Source organism: Salmo salar, chromosome ssa23, assembly GCF_905237065.1.
Source record: "Salmo salar chromosome ssa23, Ssal_v3.1, whole genome shotgun sequence".
Lineage (NCBI taxonomy): Eukaryota > Metazoa > Chordata > Actinopteri > Salmoniformes > Salmonidae > Salmo > Salmo salar.
Genome location: NC_059464.1, coordinates 13,083,920 through 13,099,554, shown reverse-complemented (window position 1 = coordinate 13,099,554; position 15,635 = coordinate 13,083,920). Strand labels below are relative to the sequence as shown.

The following is a 15,635-nucleotide window of genomic DNA, read 5'->3' as shown; positions in this document are numbered from 1 at the left end:
CCATTTAACAACTAAAGCCTTGCACAAAGTAAATCACCTCACACACTGGAAATCTACAATGGATTCACAAAAGTCTACTGAGAATGCATAAATGTCCAAACGGTAAGTGAACCCAAACTCAGACTTTTCAAGAGTCAGTTGAGAATTCTACCATGACCAGAGATTGCTGTCGACCTGGCAATCTCAAAAGAGATTTCTTCCTCACGGGGTTGCATACTTGTCAAAATGACTTGTTCAAAAGTTCCTGCATTGGCCGGGAATCGAACCCGGGCCTCCCGCGTGGCAGGCGAGAATTCTACCACTGAACAACCAATGCCTTGCAATGCTGAAAAAAACCCCACGGCTAGATATCGTATCAAAAATCTTTAATTCTAAGCATATTTCCCGCTTTGTGGGCTCAGTGACATTGTACACCCTAATAAAATCAGTCTTTCCCTCCCCGTCGGGGAATTGAACCCCGGTCTCCCGCGTGACAGGCGGGGATACTCACCACTATACTAACGAGGAGCAGGTGGGTTGGTTCTTTGAAAAAATGTGGAGCATTGGATACTATCCCTAAATTTGGAGAGTTGGGTGTTAACCCTTCCAACAAAAACATCTGTAGAGACTGAATGGTTAGAGCTAGAGACTACTATGACACATCTATGGAAAGCTGAGACCCTCACGGACACGTACATGTAGTCGATTTTGCTCTATACCGCTCACAAGCCACATAATAGTAGTTAGAAGGAGAGGTGTGTGTGGAAAATCCCAGGACATAGTCACAAAGGCCAAACTCAAGACAGTTGTCACTGACTTGTTGGATATTCGTTTCCCATTTAACAACTAAAGCCTTGCACAAAGTAAATCACCTCACACACTGGAAATCTACAATGGATTCACAAAAGTCTACTGAGAATGCATAAATGTCCAAACGGTAAGTGAACCCAAACTCAGACTTTTCAAGAGTCAGTTGAGAATTCTACCATGACCAGAGATTGCTGTCGACCTGGCAATCTCAAAAGAGATTTCTTCCTCACGGGGTTGCATACTTGTCAAAATGACTTGTTCAAAAGTTCCTGCATTGGCCGGGAATCGAACCCGGGCCTCCGCGTGGCAGGCGAGAATTCTACCACTGAACAACCAATGCCTTGCAATGCTGAAAAAAACCCCACGGCTAGATATCGTATCAAAAATCTTTAATTCTAAGCATATTTCCCGCTTTGTGGGCTCAGTGACATTGTACACCCTAATAAAATCAGTCTTTCCTCCCCGTCGGGGAATTGAACCCCGGTCTCCCGCGTGACAGGCGGGGATACTCACCACTATACTAACGAGGAGCAGGTGGGTTGGTTCTTTGAAAAAATGTGGAGCATTGGATACTATCCCTAAATTTGGAGAGTTGGGTGTTAACCCTTCCAACAAAAACATCTGTAGAGACTGAATGGTTAGAGCTAGAGACTACTATGACACATCTATGGAAAGCTGAGACCCTCACGGACACGTACATGTAGTCGATTTTGCTCTATACCGCTCACAAGCCACATAATAGTAGTTAGAAGGAGAGGTGTGTGTGGAAAATCCCAGGACATAGTCACAAAGGCCAAACTCAAGACAGTTGTCACTGACTTGTTGGATATTCGTTTCCCATTTAACAACTAAAGCCTTGCACAAAGTAAATCACCTCACACACTGGAAATCTACAATGGATTCACAAAAGTCTACTGAGAATGCATAAATGTCCAAACGGTAAGTGAACCCAAACTCAGACTTTTCAAGAGTCAGTTGAGAATTCTACCATGACCAGAGATTGCTGTCGACCTGGCAATCTCAAAAGAGATTTCTTCCTCACGGGGTTGCATACTTGTCAAAATGACTTGTTCAAAAGTTCCTGCATTGGCCGGGAATCGAACCCGGGCCTCCCGCGTGGCAGGCGAGAATTCTACCACTGAACAACCAATGCCTTGCAATGCTGAAAAAAACCCCACGGCTAGATATCGTATCAAAAATCTTTAATTCTAAGCATATTTCCCGCTTTGTGGGCTCAGTGACATTGTACACCCTAATAAAATCAGTCTTTCCCTCCCCGTCGGGGAATTGAACCCCGGTCTCCCGCGTGACAGGCGGGGATACTCACCACTATACTAACGAGGAGCAGGTGGGTTGGTTCTTTGAAAAAATGTGGAGCATTGGATACTATCCCTAAATTTGGAGAGTTGGGTGTTAACCCTTCCAACAAAAACATCTGTAGAGACTGAATGGTTAGAGCTAGAGACTACTATGACACATCTATGGAAAGCTGAGACCCTCACGGACACGTACATGTAGTCGATTTTGCTCTATACCGCTCACAAGCCACATAATAGTAGTTAGAAGGAGAGGTGTGTGTGGAAAATCCCAGGACATAGTCACAAAGGCCAAACTCAAGACAGTTGTCACTGACTTGTTGGATATTCGTTTCCCATTTAACAACTAAAGCCTTGCACAAAGTAAATCACCTCACACACTGGAAATCTACAATGGATTCACAAAAGTCTACTGAGAATGCATAAATGTCCAAACGGTAAGTGAACCCAAACTCAGACTTTTCAAGAGTCAGTTGAGAATTCTACCATGACCAGAGATTGCTGTCGACCTGGCAATCTCAAAAGAGATTTCTTCCTCACGGGGTTGCATACTTGTCAAAATGACTTGTTCAAAAGTTCCTGCATTGGCCGGGAATCGAACCCGGGCCTCCCGCGTGGCAGGCGAGAATTCTACCACTGAACAACCAATGCCTTGCAATGCTGAAAAAACCCCACGGCTAGATATCGTATCAAAAATCTTTAATTCTAAGCATATTTCCCGCTTTGTGGGCTCAGTGACATTGTACACCCTAATAAAATCAGTCTTTCCCTCCCCGTCGGGGAATTGAACCCCGGTCTCCCGCGTGACAGGCGGGGATACTCACCACTATACTAACGAGGAGCAGGTGGGTTGGTTCTTTGAAAAAATGTGGAGCATTGGATACTATCCCTAAATTTGGAGAGTTGGGTGTTAACCCTTCCAACAAAAACATCTGTAGAGACTGAATGGTTAGAGCTAGAGACTACTATGACACATCTATGGAAAGCTGAGACCCTCACGGACACGTACATGTAGTCGATTTTGCTCTATACCGCTCACAAGCCACACAATAGTAGTTAGAAGGAGAGGTGTGTGTGGAAAATCCCAGGACATAGTCACAAAGGCCAAACTCAAGACAGTTGTCACTGACTTGTTGGATATTCGTTTCCCATTTAACAACTAAAGCCTTGCACAAAGTAAATCACCTCACACACTGGAAATCTACAATGGATTCACAAAAGTCTACTGAGAATGCATAAATGTCCAAACGGTAAGTGAACCCAAACTCAGACTTTTCAAGAGTCAGTTGAGAATTCTACCATGACCAGAGATTGCTGTCGACCTGGCAATCTCAAAAGAGATTTCTTCCTCACGGGGTTGCATACTTGTCAAAATGACTTGTTCAAAAGTTCCTGCATTGGCCGGGAATCGAACCCGGGCCTCCCGCGTGGCAGGCGAGAATTCTACCACTGAACAACCAATGCCTTGCAATGCTGAAATAAACCCCACGGCTAGATATCGTATCAAAAATCTTTAATTCTAAGCATATTTCCCGCTTTGTGGGCTCAGTGACATTGTACACCCTAATAAAATCAGTCTTTCCTCCCCGTCGGGGAATTGAACCCCGGTCTCCCGCGTGACAGGCGGGGATACTCACCACTATACTAACGAGGAGCAGGTGGGTTGGTTCTTTGAAAAAATGTGGAGCATTGGATACTATCCCTAAATTTGGAGAGTTGGGTGTTAACCCTTCCAACAAAAACATCTGTAGAGACTGAATGGTTAGAGCTAGAGACTACTATGACACATCTATGGAAAGCTGAGACCCTCACGGACACGTACATGTAGTCGATTTTGCTCTATACCGCTCACAAGCCACATAATAGTAGTTAGAAGGAGAGGTGTGTGTGGAAAATCCCAGGACATAGTCACAAAGGCCAAACTCAAGACAGTTGTCACTGACTTGTTGGATATTCGTTTCCCATTTAACAACTAAAGCCTTGCACAAAGTAAATCACCTCACACACTGGAAATCTACAATGGATTCACAAAAGTCTACTGAGAATGCATAAATGTCCAAACGGTAAGTGAACCCAAACTCAGACTTTTCAAGAGTCAGTTGAGAATTCTACCATGACCAGAGATTGCTGTCGACCTGGCAATCTCAAAAGAGATTTCTTCCTCACGGGGTTGCATACTTGTCAAAATGACTTGTTCAAAAGTTCCTGCATTGGCCGGGAATCGAACCCGGGCCTCCCGCGTGGCAGGCGAGAATTCTACCACTGAACAACCAATGCCTTGCAATGCTGAAATAAACCCCACGGCTAGATATCGTATCAAAAATCTTTAATTCTAAGCATATTTCCCGCTTTGTGGGCTCAGTGACATTGTACACCCTAATAAAATCAGTCTTTCCTCCCCGTCGGGGAATTGAACCCCGGTCTCCCGCGTGACAGGCGGGGATACTCACCACTATACTAACGAGGAGCAGGTGGGTTGGTTCTTTGAAAAAATGTGGAGCATTGGATACTATCCCTAAATTTGGAGAGTTGGGTGTTAACCCTTCCAACAAAAACATCTGTAGAGACTGAATGGTTAGAGCTAGAGACTACTATGACACATCTATGGAAAGCTGAGACCCTCACGGACACGTACATGTAGTCGATTTTGCTCTATACCGCTCACAAGCCACACAATAGTAGTTAGAAGGAGAGGTGTGTGTGGAAAATCCCAGGACATAGTCACAAAGGCCAAACTCAAGACAGTTGTCACTGACTTGTTGGATATTCGTTTCCCATTTAACAACTAAAGCCTTGCACAAAGTAAATCACCTCACACACTGGAAATCTACAATGGATTCACAAAAGTCTACTGAGAATGCATAAATGTCCAAACGGTAAGTGAACCCAAACTCAGACTTTTCAAGAGTCAGTTGAGAATTCTACCATGACCAGAGATTGCTGTCGACCTGGCAATCTCAAAAGAGATTTCTTCCTCACGGGGTTGCATACTTGTCAAAATGACTTGTTCAAAAGTTCCTGCATTGGCCGGGAATCGAACCCGGGCCTCCCGCGTGGCAGGCGAGAATTCTACCACTGAACAACCAATGCCTTGCAATGCTGAAATAAACCCCACGGCTAGATATCGTATCAAAAATCTTTAATTCTAAGCATATTTCCCGCTTTGTGGGCTCAGTGACATTGTACACCCTAATAAAATCAGTCTTTCCTCCCCGTCGGGGAATTGAACCCCGGTCTCCCGCGTGACAGGCGGGGATACTCACCACTATACTAACGAGGAGCAGGTGGGTTGGTTCTTTGAAAAAATGTGGAGCATTGGATACTATCCCTAAATTTGGAGAGTTGGGTGTTAACCCTTCCAACAAAAACATCTGTAGAGACTGAATGGTTAGAGCTAGAGACTACTATGACACATCTATGGAAAGCTGAGACCCTCACGGACACGTACATGTAGTCGATTTTGCTCTATACCGCTCACAAGCCACATAATAGTAGTTAGAAGGAGAGGTGTGTGTGGAAAATCCCAGGACATAGTCACAAAGGCCAAACTCAAGACAGTTGTCACTGACTTGTTGGATATTCGTTTCCCATTTAACAACTAAAGCCTTGCACAAAGTAAATCACCTCACACACTGGAAATCTACAATGGATTCACAAAAGTCTACTGAGAATGCATAAATGTCCAAACGGTAAGTGAACCCAAACTCAGACTTTTCAAGAGTCAGTTGAGAATTCTACCATGACCAGAGATTGCTGTCGACCTGGCAATCTCAAAAGAGATTTCTTCCTCACGGGGTTGCATACTTGTCAAAATGACTTGTTCAAAAGTTCCTGCATTGGCCGGGAATCGAACCCGGGCCTCCCGCGTGGCAGGCGAGAATTCTACCACTGAACAACCAATGCCTTGCAATGCTGAAATAAACCCCCACGGCTAGATATCGTATCAAAAATCTTTAATTCTAAGCATATTTCCCGCTTTGTGGGCTCAGTGACATTGTACACCCTAATAAAATCAGTCTTTCCTCCCCGTCGGGGAATTGAACCCCGGTCTCCCGCGTGACAGGCGGGGATACTCACCACTATACTAACGAGGAGCAGGTGGGTTGGTTCTTTGAAAAAATGTGGAGCATTGGATACTATCCCTAAATTTGGAGAGTTGGGTGTTAACCCTTCCAACAAAAACATCTGTAGAGACTGAATGGTTAGAGCTAGAGACTACTATGACACATCTATGGAAAGCTGAGACCCTCACGGACACGTACATGTAGTCGATTTTGCTCTATACCGCTCACAAGCCACACAATAGTAGTTAGAAGGAGAGGTGTGTGTGGAAAATCCCAGGACATAGTCACAAAGGCCAAACTCAAGACAGTTGTCACTGACTTGTTGGATATTCGTTTCCCATTTAACAACTAAAGCCTTGCACAAAGTAAATCACCTCACACACTGGAAATCTACAATGGATTCACAAAAGTCTACTGAGAATGCATAAATGTCCAAACGGTAAGTGAGCCCAAACTCAGACTTTTCAAGAGTCAGTTGAGAATTCTACCATGACCAGAGATTGCTGTCGACCTGGCAATCTCAAAAGAGATTTCTTCCTCACGGGGTTGCATACTTGTCAAAATGACTTGTTCAAAAGTTCCTGCATTGGCCGGGAATCGAACCCGGGCCTCCCGCGTGGCAGGCGAGAATTCTACCACTGAACAACCAATGCCTTGCAATGCTGAAATAAACCCCACGGCTAGATATCGTATCAAAAATCTTTAATTCTAAGCATATTTCCCGCTTTGTGGGCTCAGTGACATTGTACACCCTAATAAAATCAGTCTTTCCTCCCCGTCGGGGAATTGAACCCCGGTCTCCCGCGTGACAGGCGGGGATACTCACCACTATACTAACGAGGAGCAGGTGGGTTGGTTCTTTGAAAAAATGTGGAGCATTGGATACTATCCCTAAATTTGGAGAGTTGGGTGTTAACCCTTCCAACAAAAACATCTGTAGAGACTGAATGGTTAGAGCTAGAGACTACTATGACACATCTATGGAAAGCTGAGACCCTCACGGACACGTACATGTAGTCGATTTTGCTCTATACCGCTCACAAGCCACACAATAGTAGTTAGAAGGAGAGGTGTGTGTGGAAAATCCCAGGACATAGTCACAAAGGCCAAACTCAAGACAGTTGTCACTGACTTGTTGGATATTCGTTTCCCATTTAACAACTAAAGCCTTGCACAAAGTAAATCACCTCACACACTGGAAATCTACAATGGATTCACAAAAGTCTACTGAGAATGCATAAATGTCCAAACGGTAAGTGAACCCAAACTCAGACTTTTCAAGAGTCAGTTGAGAATTCTACCATGACCAGAGATTGCTGTCGACCTGGCAATCTCAAAAGAGATTTCTTCCTCACGGGGTTGCATACTTGTCAAAATGACTTGTTCAAAAGTTCCTGCATTGGCCGGGAATCGAACCCGGGCCTCCCGCGTGGCAGGCGAGAATTCTACCACTGAACAACCAATGCCTTGCAATGCTGAAATAAACCCCACGGCTAGATATCGTATCAAAAATCTTTAATTCTAAGCATATTTCCCGCTTTGTGGGCTCAGTGACATTGTACACCCTAATAAAATCAGTCTTTCCTCCCCGTCGGGGAATTGAACCCCGGTCTCCCGCGTGACAGGCGGGGATACTCACCACTATACTAACGAGGAGCAGGTGGGTTGGTTCTTTGAAAAAATGTGGAGCATTGGATACTATCCCTAAATTTGGAGAGTTGGGTGTTAACCCTTCCAACAAAAACATCTGTAGAGACTGAATGGTTAGAGCTAGAGACTACTATGACACATCTATGGAAAGCTGAGACCCTCACGGACACGTACATGTAGTCGATTTTGCTCTATACCGCTCACAAGCCACACAATAGTAGTTAGAAGGTGAGGTGTGTGTGGAAAATCCCAGGACATAGTCACAAAGGCCAAACTCAAGACAGTTGTCACTGACTTGTTGGATATTCGTTTCCCATTTAACAACTAAAGCCTTGCACAAAGTAAATCACCTCACACACTGGAAATCTACAATGGATTCACAAAAGTCTACTGAGAATGCATAAATGTCCAAACGGTAAGTGAACCCAAACTCAGACTTTTCAAGAGTCAGTTGAGAATTCTACCATGACCAGAGATTGCTGTCGACCTGGCAATCTCAAAAGAGATTTCTTCCTCAGGGGGTTGCATACTTGTCAAAATGACTTGTTCAAAAGTTCCTGCATTGGCCGGGAATCGAACCCGGGCCTCCCGCGTGGCAGGCGAGAATTCTACCACTGAACAACCAATGCCTTGCAATGCTGAAATAAACCCCACGGCTAGATATCGTATCAAAAATCTTTAATTCTAAGCATATTTCCCGCTTTGTGGGCTCAGTGACATTGTACACCCTAATAAAATCAGTCTTTCCTCCCCGTCGGGGAATTGAACCCCGGTCTCCCGCGTGACAGGCGGGGATACTCACCACTATACTAACGAGGAGCAGGTGGGTTGGTTCTTTGAAAAAATGTGGAGCATTGGATACTATCCCTAAATTTGGAGAGTTGGGTGTTAACCCTTCCAACAAAAACATCTGTAGAGACTGAATGGTTAGAGCTAGAGACTACTATGACACATCTATGGAAAGCTGAGACCCTCACGGACACGTACATGTAGTCGATTTTGCTCTATACCGCTCACAAGCCACACAATAGTAGTTAGAAGGTGAGGTGTGTGTGGAAAATCCCAGGACATAGTCACAAAGGCCAAACTCAAGACAGTTGTCACTGACTTGTTGGATATTCGTTTCCCATTTAACAACTAAAGCCTTGCACAAAGTAAATCACCTCACACACTGGAAATCTACAATGGATTCACAAAAGTCTACTGAGAATGCATAAATGTCCAAACGGTAAGTGAACCCAAACTCAGACTTTTCAAGAGTCAGTTGAGAATTCTACCATGACCAGAGATTGCTGTCGACCTGGCAATCTCAAAAGAGATTTCTTCCTCAGGGGGTTGCATACTTGTCAAAATGACTTGTTCAAAAGTTCCTGCATTGGCCGGGAATCGAACCCGGGCCTCCCGCGTGGCAGGCGAGAATTCTACCACTGAACAACCAATGCCTTGCAATGCTGAAATAAACCCCACGGCTAGATATCGTATCAAAAATCTTTAATTCTAAGCATATTTCCCGCTTTGTGGGCTCAGTGACATTGTACACCCTAATAAAATCAGTCTTTCCTCCCCGTCGGGGAATTGAACCCCGGTCTCCCGCGTGACAGGCGGGGATACTCACCACTATACTAACGAGGAGCAGGTGGGTTGGTTCTTTGAAAAAATGTGGAGCATTGGATACTAATCCCTAAATTTGGAGAGTTGGGTGTTAACCCTTCCAACAAAAACATCTGTAGAGACTGAATGGTTAGAGCTAGAGACTACTATGACACATCTATGGAAAGCTGAGACCCTCACGGACACGTACATGTAGTCGATTTTGCTCTATACCGCTCACAAGCCACACAATAGTAGTTAGAAGGTGAGGTGTGTGTGGAAAATCCCAGGACATAGTCACAAAGGCCAAACTCAAGACAGTTGTCACTGACATGTTGGATATTCGTTTCCCATTTAACAACTAAAGCCTTGCACAAAGTAAATCACCTCACACACTGGAAATCTACAATGGATTCACAAAAGTCTACTGAGAATGCATAAATGTCCAAACGGTAAGTGAACCCAAACTCAGACTTTTCAAGAGTCAGTTGAGAATTCTACCATGACCAGAGATTGCTGTCGACCTGGCAATCTCAAAAGAGATTTCTTCCTCAGGGGGTTGCATACTTGTCAAAATGACTTGTTCAAAAGTTCCTGCATTGGCCGGGAATCGAACCCGGGCCTCCCGCGTGGCAGGCGAGAATTCTACCACTGAACAACCAATGCCTTGCAATGCTGAAATAAACCCCACGGCTAGATATCGTATCAAAAATCTTTAATTCTAAGCATATTTCCCGCTTTGTGGGCTCAGTGACATTGTACACCCTAATAAAATCAGTCTTTCCTCCCCGTCGGGGAATTGAACCCCGGTCTCCCGCGTGACAGGCGGGGATACTCACCACTATACTAACGAGGAGCAGGTGGGTTGGTTCTTTGAAAAAATGTGGAGCATTGGATACTATCCCTAAATTTGGAGAGTTGGGTGTTAACCCTTCCAACAAAAACATCTGTAGAGACTGAATGGTTAGAGCTAGAGACTACTATGACACATCTATGGAAAGCTGAGACCCTCACGGACACGTACATGTAGTCGATTTTGCTCTATACCGCTCACAAGCCACACAATAGTAGTTAGAAGGAGAGGTGTGTGTGGAAAATCCCAGGACATAGTCACAAAGGCCAAACTCAAGACAGTTGTCACTGACTTGTTGGATATTCGTTTCCCATTTAACAACTAAAGCCTTGCACAAAGTAAATCACCTCACACACTGGAAATCTACAATGGATTCACAAAAGTCTACTGAGAATGCATAAATGTCCAAACGGTAAGTGAACCCAAACTCAGACTTTTCAAGAGTCAGTTGAGAATTCTACCATGACCAGAGATTGCTGTCGACCTGGCAATCTCAAAAGAGATTTCTTCCTCAGGGGGTTGCATACTTGTCAAAATGACTTGTTCAAAAGTTCCTGCATTGGCCGGGAATCGAACCCGGGCCTCCCGCGTGGCAGGCGAGAATTCTACCACTGAACAACCAATGCCTTGCAATGCTGAAATAAACCCCACGGCTAGATATCGTATCAAAAATCTTTAATTCTAAGCATATTTCCCGCTTTGTGGGCTCAGTGACATTGTACACCCTAATAAAATCAGTCTTTCCTCCCCGTCGGGGAATTGAACCCCGGTCTCCCGCGTGACAGGCGGGGATACTCACCACTATACTAACGAGGAGCAGGTGGGTTGGTTCTTTGAAAAAATGTGGAGCATTGGATACTAATCCCTAAATTTGGAGAGTTGGGTGTTAACCCTTCCAACAAAAACATCTGTAGAGACTGAATGGTTAGAGCTAGAGACTACTATGACACATCTATGGAAAGCTGAGACCCTCACGGACACGTACATGTAGTCGATTTTGCTCTATACCGCTCACAAGCCACACAATAGTAGTTAGAAGGAGAGGTGTGTGTGGAAAATCCCAGGACATAGTCACAAAGGCCAAACTCAAGACAGTTGTCACTGACTTGTTGGATATTCGTTTCCCATTTAACAACTAAAGCCTTGCACAAAGTAAATCACCTCACACACTGGAAATCTACAATGGATTCACAAAAGTCTACTGAGAATGCATAAATGTCCAAACGGTAAGTGAACCCAAACTCAGACTTTTCAAGAGTCAGTTGAGAATTCTACCATGACCAGAGATTGCTGTCGACCTGGCAATCTCAAAAGAGATTTCTTCCTCAGGGGTTGCATACTTGTCAAAATGACTTGTTCAAAAGTTCCTGCATTGGCCGGGAATCGAACCCGGGCCTCCCGCGTGGCAAGGCGAGAATTCTACCACTAAACAACCAATGCCTTGCAATGCTGAAATAAACCCCACGGCTAGATATCGTATCAAAAATCTTTAATTCTAAGCATATTTCCCGCTTTGTGGGCTCAGTGACATTGTACACCCTAATAAAATCAGTCTTTCCTCCCCGTCGGGGAATTGAACCCCGGTCTCCCGCGTGACAGGCGGGGATACTCACCACTATACTAACGAGGAGCAGGTGGGTTGGTTCTTTGAAAAAATGTGGAGCATTGGATACTAATCCCTAAATTTGGAGAGTTGGGTGTTAACCCTTCCAACAAAAACATCTGTAGAGACTGAATGGTTAGAGCTAGAGACTACTATGACACATCTATGGAAAGCTGAGACCCTCACGGACACGTACATGTAGTCGATTTTGCTCTATACCGCTCACAAGCCACACAATAGTAGTTAGAAGGAGAGGTGTGTGTGGAAAATCCCAGGACATAGTCACAAAGGCCAAACTCAAGACAGTTGTCACTGACTTGTTGGATATTCGTTTCCCATTTAACAACTAAAGCCTTGCACAAAGTAAATCACCTCACACACTGGAAATCTACAATGGATTCACAAAAGTCTACTGAGAATGCATAAATGTCCAAACGGTAAGTGAACCCAAACTCAGACTTTTCAAGAGTCAGTTGAGAATTCTACCATGACCAGAGATTGCTGTCGACCTGGCAATCTCAAAAGAGATTTCTTCCTCAGGGGGTTGCATACTTGTCAAAATGACTTGTTCAAAAGTTCCTGCATTGGCCGGGAATCGAACCCGGGCCTCCCGCGTGGCAGGCGAGAATTCTACCACTGAACAACCAATGCCTTGCAATGCTGAAATAAACCCCACGGCTAGATATCGTATCAAAAATCTTTAATTCTAAGCATATTTCCCGCTTTGTGGGCTCAGTGACATTGTACACCCTAATAAAATCAGTCTTTCCTCCCCGTCGGGGAATTGAACCCCGGTCTCCCGCGTGACAGGCGGGGATACTCACCACTATACTAACGAGGAGCAGGTGGGTTGGTTCTTTGAAAAAATGTGGAGCATTGGATACTAATCCCTAAATTTGGAGAGTTGGGTGTTAACCCTTCCAACAAAAACATCTGTAGAGACTGAATGGTTAGAGCTAGAGACTACTATGACACATCTATGGAAAGCTGAGACCCTCACGGACACGTACATGTAGTCGATTTTGCTCTATACCGCTCACAAGCCACACAATAGTAGTTAGAAGGAGAGGTGTGTGTGGAAAATCCCAGGACATAGTCACAAAGGCCAAACTCAAGACAGTTGTCACTGACTTGTTGGATATTCGTTTCCCATTTAACAACTAAAGCCTTGCACAAAGTAAATCACCTCACACACTGGAAATCTACAATGGATTCACAAAAGTCTACTGAGAATGCATAAATGTCCAAACGGTAAGTGAACCCAAACTCAGACTTTTCAAGAGTCAGTTGAGAATTCTACCATGACCAGAGATTGCTGTCGACCTGGCAATCTCAAAAGAGATTTCTTCCTCAGGGGGTTGCATACTTGTCAAAATGACTTGTTCAAAAGTTCCTGCATTGGCCGGGAATCGAACCCGGGCCTCCCGCGTGGCAGGCGAGAATTCTACCACTGAACAACCAATGCCTTGCGATGCTGAAATAAACCCCACGGCTAGATATCGTATCAAAAATCTTTAATTCTAAGCATATTTCCCGCTATGTGGTTTCAGTGACATTGTACACCCTAATAAAATCAGCCTTTCCTCCCCGTCGGGGAATTGAACCCCGGTCTCCCGCGTGACAGGCGGGGATACTCACCACTATACTAACGAGGAGCAGGTGGGTTGGTTCTTTGAAAAAATGTGGAGCATTGGATACTAATCCCTAAATTTGGAGAGTTGGGTGTTAACCCTTCCAACAAAAACATCTGTAGAGACTGAATGGTTAGAGCTAGAGACTACTATGACACATCTATGGAAAGCTGAGACCCTCACGGACACGTACATGTAGTCGATTTTGCTCTATACCGCTCACAAGCCACACAATAGTAGTTAGAAGGAGAGGTGTGTGTGGAAAATCCCAGGACATAGTCACAAAGGCCAAACTCAAGACAGTTGTCACTGACTTGTTGGATATTCGTTTCCCATTTAACAACTAAAGCCTTGCACAAAGTAAATCACCTCACACACTGGAAATCTACAATGGATTCACAAAAGTCTACTGAGAATGCATAAATGTCCAAACGGTAAGTGAACCCAAACTCAGACTTTTCAAGAGTCAGTTGAGAATTCTACCATGACCAGAGATTGCTGTCGACCTGGCAATCTCAAAAGAGATTTCTTCCTCAGGGGGTTGCATACTTGTCAAAATGACTTGTTCAAAAGTTCCTGCATTGGCCGGGAATCGAACCCGGGCCTCCCGCGTGGCAGGCGAGAATTCTACCACTGAACAACCAATGCCTTGCGATGCTGAAATAAACCCCACGGCTAGATATCGTATCAAAAATCTTTAATTCTAAGCATATTTCCCGCTTTGTGGGCTCAGTGACATTGTACACCCTAATAAAATCAGTCTTTCCTCCCCGTCGGGGAATTGAACCCCGGTCTCCCGCGTGACAGGCGGGGATACTCACCACTATACTAACGAGGAGCAGGTGGGTTGGTTCTTTGAAAAAATGTGGAGCATTGGATACTAATCCCTAAATTTGGAGAGTTGGGTGTTAACCCTTCCAACAAAAACATCTGTAGAGACTGAATGGTTAGAGCTAGAGACTACTATGACACATCTATGGAAAGCTGAGACCCTCACGGACACGTACATGTAGTCGATTTTGCTCTATACCGCTCACAAGCCACACAATAGTAGTTAGAAGGAGAGGTGTGTGTGGAAAATCCCAGGACATAGTCACAAAGGCCAAACTCAAGACAGTTGTCACTGACTTGTTGGATATTCGTTTCCCATTTAACAACTAAAGCCTTGCACAAAGTAAATCACCTCACACACTGGAAATCTACAATGGATTCACAAAAGTCTACTGAGAATGCATAAATGTCCAAACGGTAAGTGAACCCAAACTCAGACTTTTCAAGAGTCAGTTGAGAATTCTACCATGACCAGAGATTGCTGTCGACCTGGCAATCTCAAAAGAGATTTCTTCCTCAGGGGGTTGCATACTTGTCAAAATGACTTGTTCAAAAGTTCCTGCATTGGCCGGGAATCGAACCCGGGCCTCCCGCGTGGCAGGCGAGAATTCTACCACTGAACAACCAATGCCTTGCGATGCTGAAATAAACCCCACGGCTAGATATCGTATCAAAAATCTTTAATTCTAAGCATATTTCCCGCTATGTGGTTTCAGTGACATTGTACACCCTAATAAAATCAGTCTTTCCTCCCCGTCGGGGAATTGAACCCCGGTCTCCCGCGTGACAGGCGGGGATACTCACCACTATACTAACGAGGAGCAGGTGGGTTGGTTCTTTGAAAAAATGTGGAGCATTGGATACTAATCCCTAAATTTGGAGAGTTGGGTGTTAACCCTTCCAACAAAAACATCTGTAGAGACTGAATGGTTAGAGCTAGAGACTACTATGACACATCTATGGAAAGCTGAGACCCTCACGGACACGTACATGTAGTCGATTTTGCTCTATACCGCTCACAAGCCACACAATAGTAGTTAGAAGGAGAGGTGTGTGTGGAAAATCCCAGGACATAGTCACAAAGGCCAAACTCAAGACAGTTGTCACTGACTTGTTGGATATTCGTTTCCCATTTAACAACTAAAGCCTTGCACAAAGTAAATCACCTCACACACTGGAAATCTACAATGGATTCACAAAAGTCTACTGAGAATGCATAAATGTCCAAACGGTAAGTGAACCCAAACTCAGACTTTTCAAGAGTCAGTTGAGAATTCTACCATGACCAGAGATTGCTGTCGACCTGGC

The 15,635-nt window shown here is 44.6% G+C and overlaps 36 non-coding genes across 36 annotated transcripts; all 36 read right to left on the bottom strand.

Moving 5' to 3' along the window:
- Window positions 1-245: 245 nt before the first annotated feature.
- On the bottom strand, window positions 246-316 carry trnag-gcc (transfer RNA glycine (anticodon GCC)). Its single transcript has one exon. It is a non-coding gene; the product is annotated as a tRNA-Gly (tRNA).
- A 119-nt stretch (window positions 317-435) lies between these two features.
- Window positions 436-507, bottom strand: trnad-guc (transfer RNA aspartic acid (anticodon GUC)). Its single transcript has one exon. It is a non-coding gene; the product is annotated as a tRNA-Asp (tRNA).
- A 740-nt stretch (window positions 508-1,247) lies between these two features.
- Window positions 1,248-1,319, bottom strand: trnad-guc (transfer RNA aspartic acid (anticodon GUC)). The gene has a single exon. It is a non-coding gene; the product is annotated as a tRNA-Asp (tRNA).
- Window positions 1,320-1,871: 552 nt separating this feature from the next.
- On the bottom strand, window positions 1,872-1,942 carry trnag-gcc (transfer RNA glycine (anticodon GCC)). Its single transcript has one exon. It is a non-coding gene; the product is annotated as a tRNA-Gly (tRNA).
- A 119-nt stretch (window positions 1,943-2,061) lies between these two features.
- Window positions 2,062-2,133, bottom strand: trnad-guc (transfer RNA aspartic acid (anticodon GUC)). Its single transcript has one exon. It is a non-coding gene; the product is annotated as a tRNA-Asp (tRNA).
- Window positions 2,134-2,685: 552 nt separating this feature from the next.
- trnag-gcc (transfer RNA glycine (anticodon GCC)) lies at window positions 2,686-2,756 on the bottom strand. The gene has a single exon. It is a non-coding gene; the product is annotated as a tRNA-Gly (tRNA).
- A 118-nt stretch (window positions 2,757-2,874) lies between these two features.
- Window positions 2,875-2,946, bottom strand: trnad-guc (transfer RNA aspartic acid (anticodon GUC)). The gene has a single exon. It is a non-coding gene; the product is annotated as a tRNA-Asp (tRNA).
- Window positions 2,947-3,498: 552 nt separating this feature from the next.
- On the bottom strand, window positions 3,499-3,569 carry trnag-gcc (transfer RNA glycine (anticodon GCC)). Its single transcript has one exon. It is a non-coding gene; the product is annotated as a tRNA-Gly (tRNA).
- Window positions 3,570-3,687: 118 nt separating this feature from the next.
- trnad-guc (transfer RNA aspartic acid (anticodon GUC)) lies at window positions 3,688-3,759 on the bottom strand. The gene has a single exon. It is a non-coding gene; the product is annotated as a tRNA-Asp (tRNA).
- Window positions 3,760-4,311: 552 nt separating this feature from the next.
- On the bottom strand, window positions 4,312-4,382 carry trnag-gcc (transfer RNA glycine (anticodon GCC)). The gene has a single exon. It is a non-coding gene; the product is annotated as a tRNA-Gly (tRNA).
- Window positions 4,383-4,500: 118 nt separating this feature from the next.
- Window positions 4,501-4,572, bottom strand: trnad-guc (transfer RNA aspartic acid (anticodon GUC)). The gene has a single exon. It is a non-coding gene; the product is annotated as a tRNA-Asp (tRNA).
- Window positions 4,573-5,124: 552 nt separating this feature from the next.
- Window positions 5,125-5,195, bottom strand: trnag-gcc (transfer RNA glycine (anticodon GCC)). The gene has a single exon. It is a non-coding gene; the product is annotated as a tRNA-Gly (tRNA).
- A 118-nt stretch (window positions 5,196-5,313) lies between these two features.
- trnad-guc (transfer RNA aspartic acid (anticodon GUC)) lies at window positions 5,314-5,385 on the bottom strand. Its single transcript has one exon. It is a non-coding gene; the product is annotated as a tRNA-Asp (tRNA).
- Window positions 5,386-5,937: 552 nt separating this feature from the next.
- Window positions 5,938-6,008, bottom strand: trnag-gcc (transfer RNA glycine (anticodon GCC)). Its single transcript has one exon. It is a non-coding gene; the product is annotated as a tRNA-Gly (tRNA).
- Window positions 6,009-6,127: 119 nt separating this feature from the next.
- trnad-guc (transfer RNA aspartic acid (anticodon GUC)) lies at window positions 6,128-6,199 on the bottom strand. The gene has a single exon. It is a non-coding gene; the product is annotated as a tRNA-Asp (tRNA).
- Window positions 6,200-6,751: 552 nt separating this feature from the next.
- Window positions 6,752-6,822, bottom strand: trnag-gcc (transfer RNA glycine (anticodon GCC)). The gene has a single exon. It is a non-coding gene; the product is annotated as a tRNA-Gly (tRNA).
- A 118-nt stretch (window positions 6,823-6,940) lies between these two features.
- On the bottom strand, window positions 6,941-7,012 carry trnad-guc (transfer RNA aspartic acid (anticodon GUC)). Its single transcript has one exon. It is a non-coding gene; the product is annotated as a tRNA-Asp (tRNA).
- A 552-nt stretch (window positions 7,013-7,564) lies between these two features.
- trnag-gcc (transfer RNA glycine (anticodon GCC)) lies at window positions 7,565-7,635 on the bottom strand. The gene has a single exon. It is a non-coding gene; the product is annotated as a tRNA-Gly (tRNA).
- Window positions 7,636-7,753: 118 nt separating this feature from the next.
- Window positions 7,754-7,825, bottom strand: trnad-guc (transfer RNA aspartic acid (anticodon GUC)). Its single transcript has one exon. It is a non-coding gene; the product is annotated as a tRNA-Asp (tRNA).
- Window positions 7,826-8,377: 552 nt separating this feature from the next.
- On the bottom strand, window positions 8,378-8,448 carry trnag-gcc (transfer RNA glycine (anticodon GCC)). The gene has a single exon. It is a non-coding gene; the product is annotated as a tRNA-Gly (tRNA).
- A 118-nt stretch (window positions 8,449-8,566) lies between these two features.
- trnad-guc (transfer RNA aspartic acid (anticodon GUC)) lies at window positions 8,567-8,638 on the bottom strand. Its single transcript has one exon. It is a non-coding gene; the product is annotated as a tRNA-Asp (tRNA).
- A 552-nt stretch (window positions 8,639-9,190) lies between these two features.
- On the bottom strand, window positions 9,191-9,261 carry trnag-gcc (transfer RNA glycine (anticodon GCC)). Its single transcript has one exon. It is a non-coding gene; the product is annotated as a tRNA-Gly (tRNA).
- Window positions 9,262-9,379: 118 nt separating this feature from the next.
- On the bottom strand, window positions 9,380-9,451 carry trnad-guc (transfer RNA aspartic acid (anticodon GUC)). The gene has a single exon. It is a non-coding gene; the product is annotated as a tRNA-Asp (tRNA).
- Window positions 9,452-10,004: 553 nt separating this feature from the next.
- Window positions 10,005-10,075, bottom strand: trnag-gcc (transfer RNA glycine (anticodon GCC)). Its single transcript has one exon. It is a non-coding gene; the product is annotated as a tRNA-Gly (tRNA).
- A 118-nt stretch (window positions 10,076-10,193) lies between these two features.
- On the bottom strand, window positions 10,194-10,265 carry trnad-guc (transfer RNA aspartic acid (anticodon GUC)). The gene has a single exon. It is a non-coding gene; the product is annotated as a tRNA-Asp (tRNA).
- A 552-nt stretch (window positions 10,266-10,817) lies between these two features.
- On the bottom strand, window positions 10,818-10,888 carry trnag-gcc (transfer RNA glycine (anticodon GCC)). Its single transcript has one exon. It is a non-coding gene; the product is annotated as a tRNA-Gly (tRNA).
- A 118-nt stretch (window positions 10,889-11,006) lies between these two features.
- Window positions 11,007-11,078, bottom strand: trnad-guc (transfer RNA aspartic acid (anticodon GUC)). Its single transcript has one exon. It is a non-coding gene; the product is annotated as a tRNA-Asp (tRNA).
- Window positions 11,079-11,820: 742 nt separating this feature from the next.
- trnad-guc (transfer RNA aspartic acid (anticodon GUC)) lies at window positions 11,821-11,892 on the bottom strand. Its single transcript has one exon. It is a non-coding gene; the product is annotated as a tRNA-Asp (tRNA).
- A 553-nt stretch (window positions 11,893-12,445) lies between these two features.
- Window positions 12,446-12,516, bottom strand: trnag-gcc (transfer RNA glycine (anticodon GCC)). The gene has a single exon. It is a non-coding gene; the product is annotated as a tRNA-Gly (tRNA).
- A 118-nt stretch (window positions 12,517-12,634) lies between these two features.
- On the bottom strand, window positions 12,635-12,706 carry trnad-guc (transfer RNA aspartic acid (anticodon GUC)). Its single transcript has one exon. It is a non-coding gene; the product is annotated as a tRNA-Asp (tRNA).
- Window positions 12,707-13,259: 553 nt separating this feature from the next.
- On the bottom strand, window positions 13,260-13,330 carry trnag-gcc (transfer RNA glycine (anticodon GCC)). Its single transcript has one exon. It is a non-coding gene; the product is annotated as a tRNA-Gly (tRNA).
- A 118-nt stretch (window positions 13,331-13,448) lies between these two features.
- On the bottom strand, window positions 13,449-13,520 carry trnad-guc (transfer RNA aspartic acid (anticodon GUC)). Its single transcript has one exon. It is a non-coding gene; the product is annotated as a tRNA-Asp (tRNA).
- Window positions 13,521-14,073: 553 nt separating this feature from the next.
- trnag-gcc (transfer RNA glycine (anticodon GCC)) lies at window positions 14,074-14,144 on the bottom strand. The gene has a single exon. It is a non-coding gene; the product is annotated as a tRNA-Gly (tRNA).
- A 118-nt stretch (window positions 14,145-14,262) lies between these two features.
- Window positions 14,263-14,334, bottom strand: trnad-guc (transfer RNA aspartic acid (anticodon GUC)). Its single transcript has one exon. It is a non-coding gene; the product is annotated as a tRNA-Asp (tRNA).
- A 553-nt stretch (window positions 14,335-14,887) lies between these two features.
- trnag-gcc (transfer RNA glycine (anticodon GCC)) lies at window positions 14,888-14,958 on the bottom strand. Its single transcript has one exon. It is a non-coding gene; the product is annotated as a tRNA-Gly (tRNA).
- A 118-nt stretch (window positions 14,959-15,076) lies between these two features.
- On the bottom strand, window positions 15,077-15,148 carry trnad-guc (transfer RNA aspartic acid (anticodon GUC)). The gene has a single exon. It is a non-coding gene; the product is annotated as a tRNA-Asp (tRNA).
- Between the last annotated feature and the right edge of the window lie 487 nt (window positions 15,149-15,635).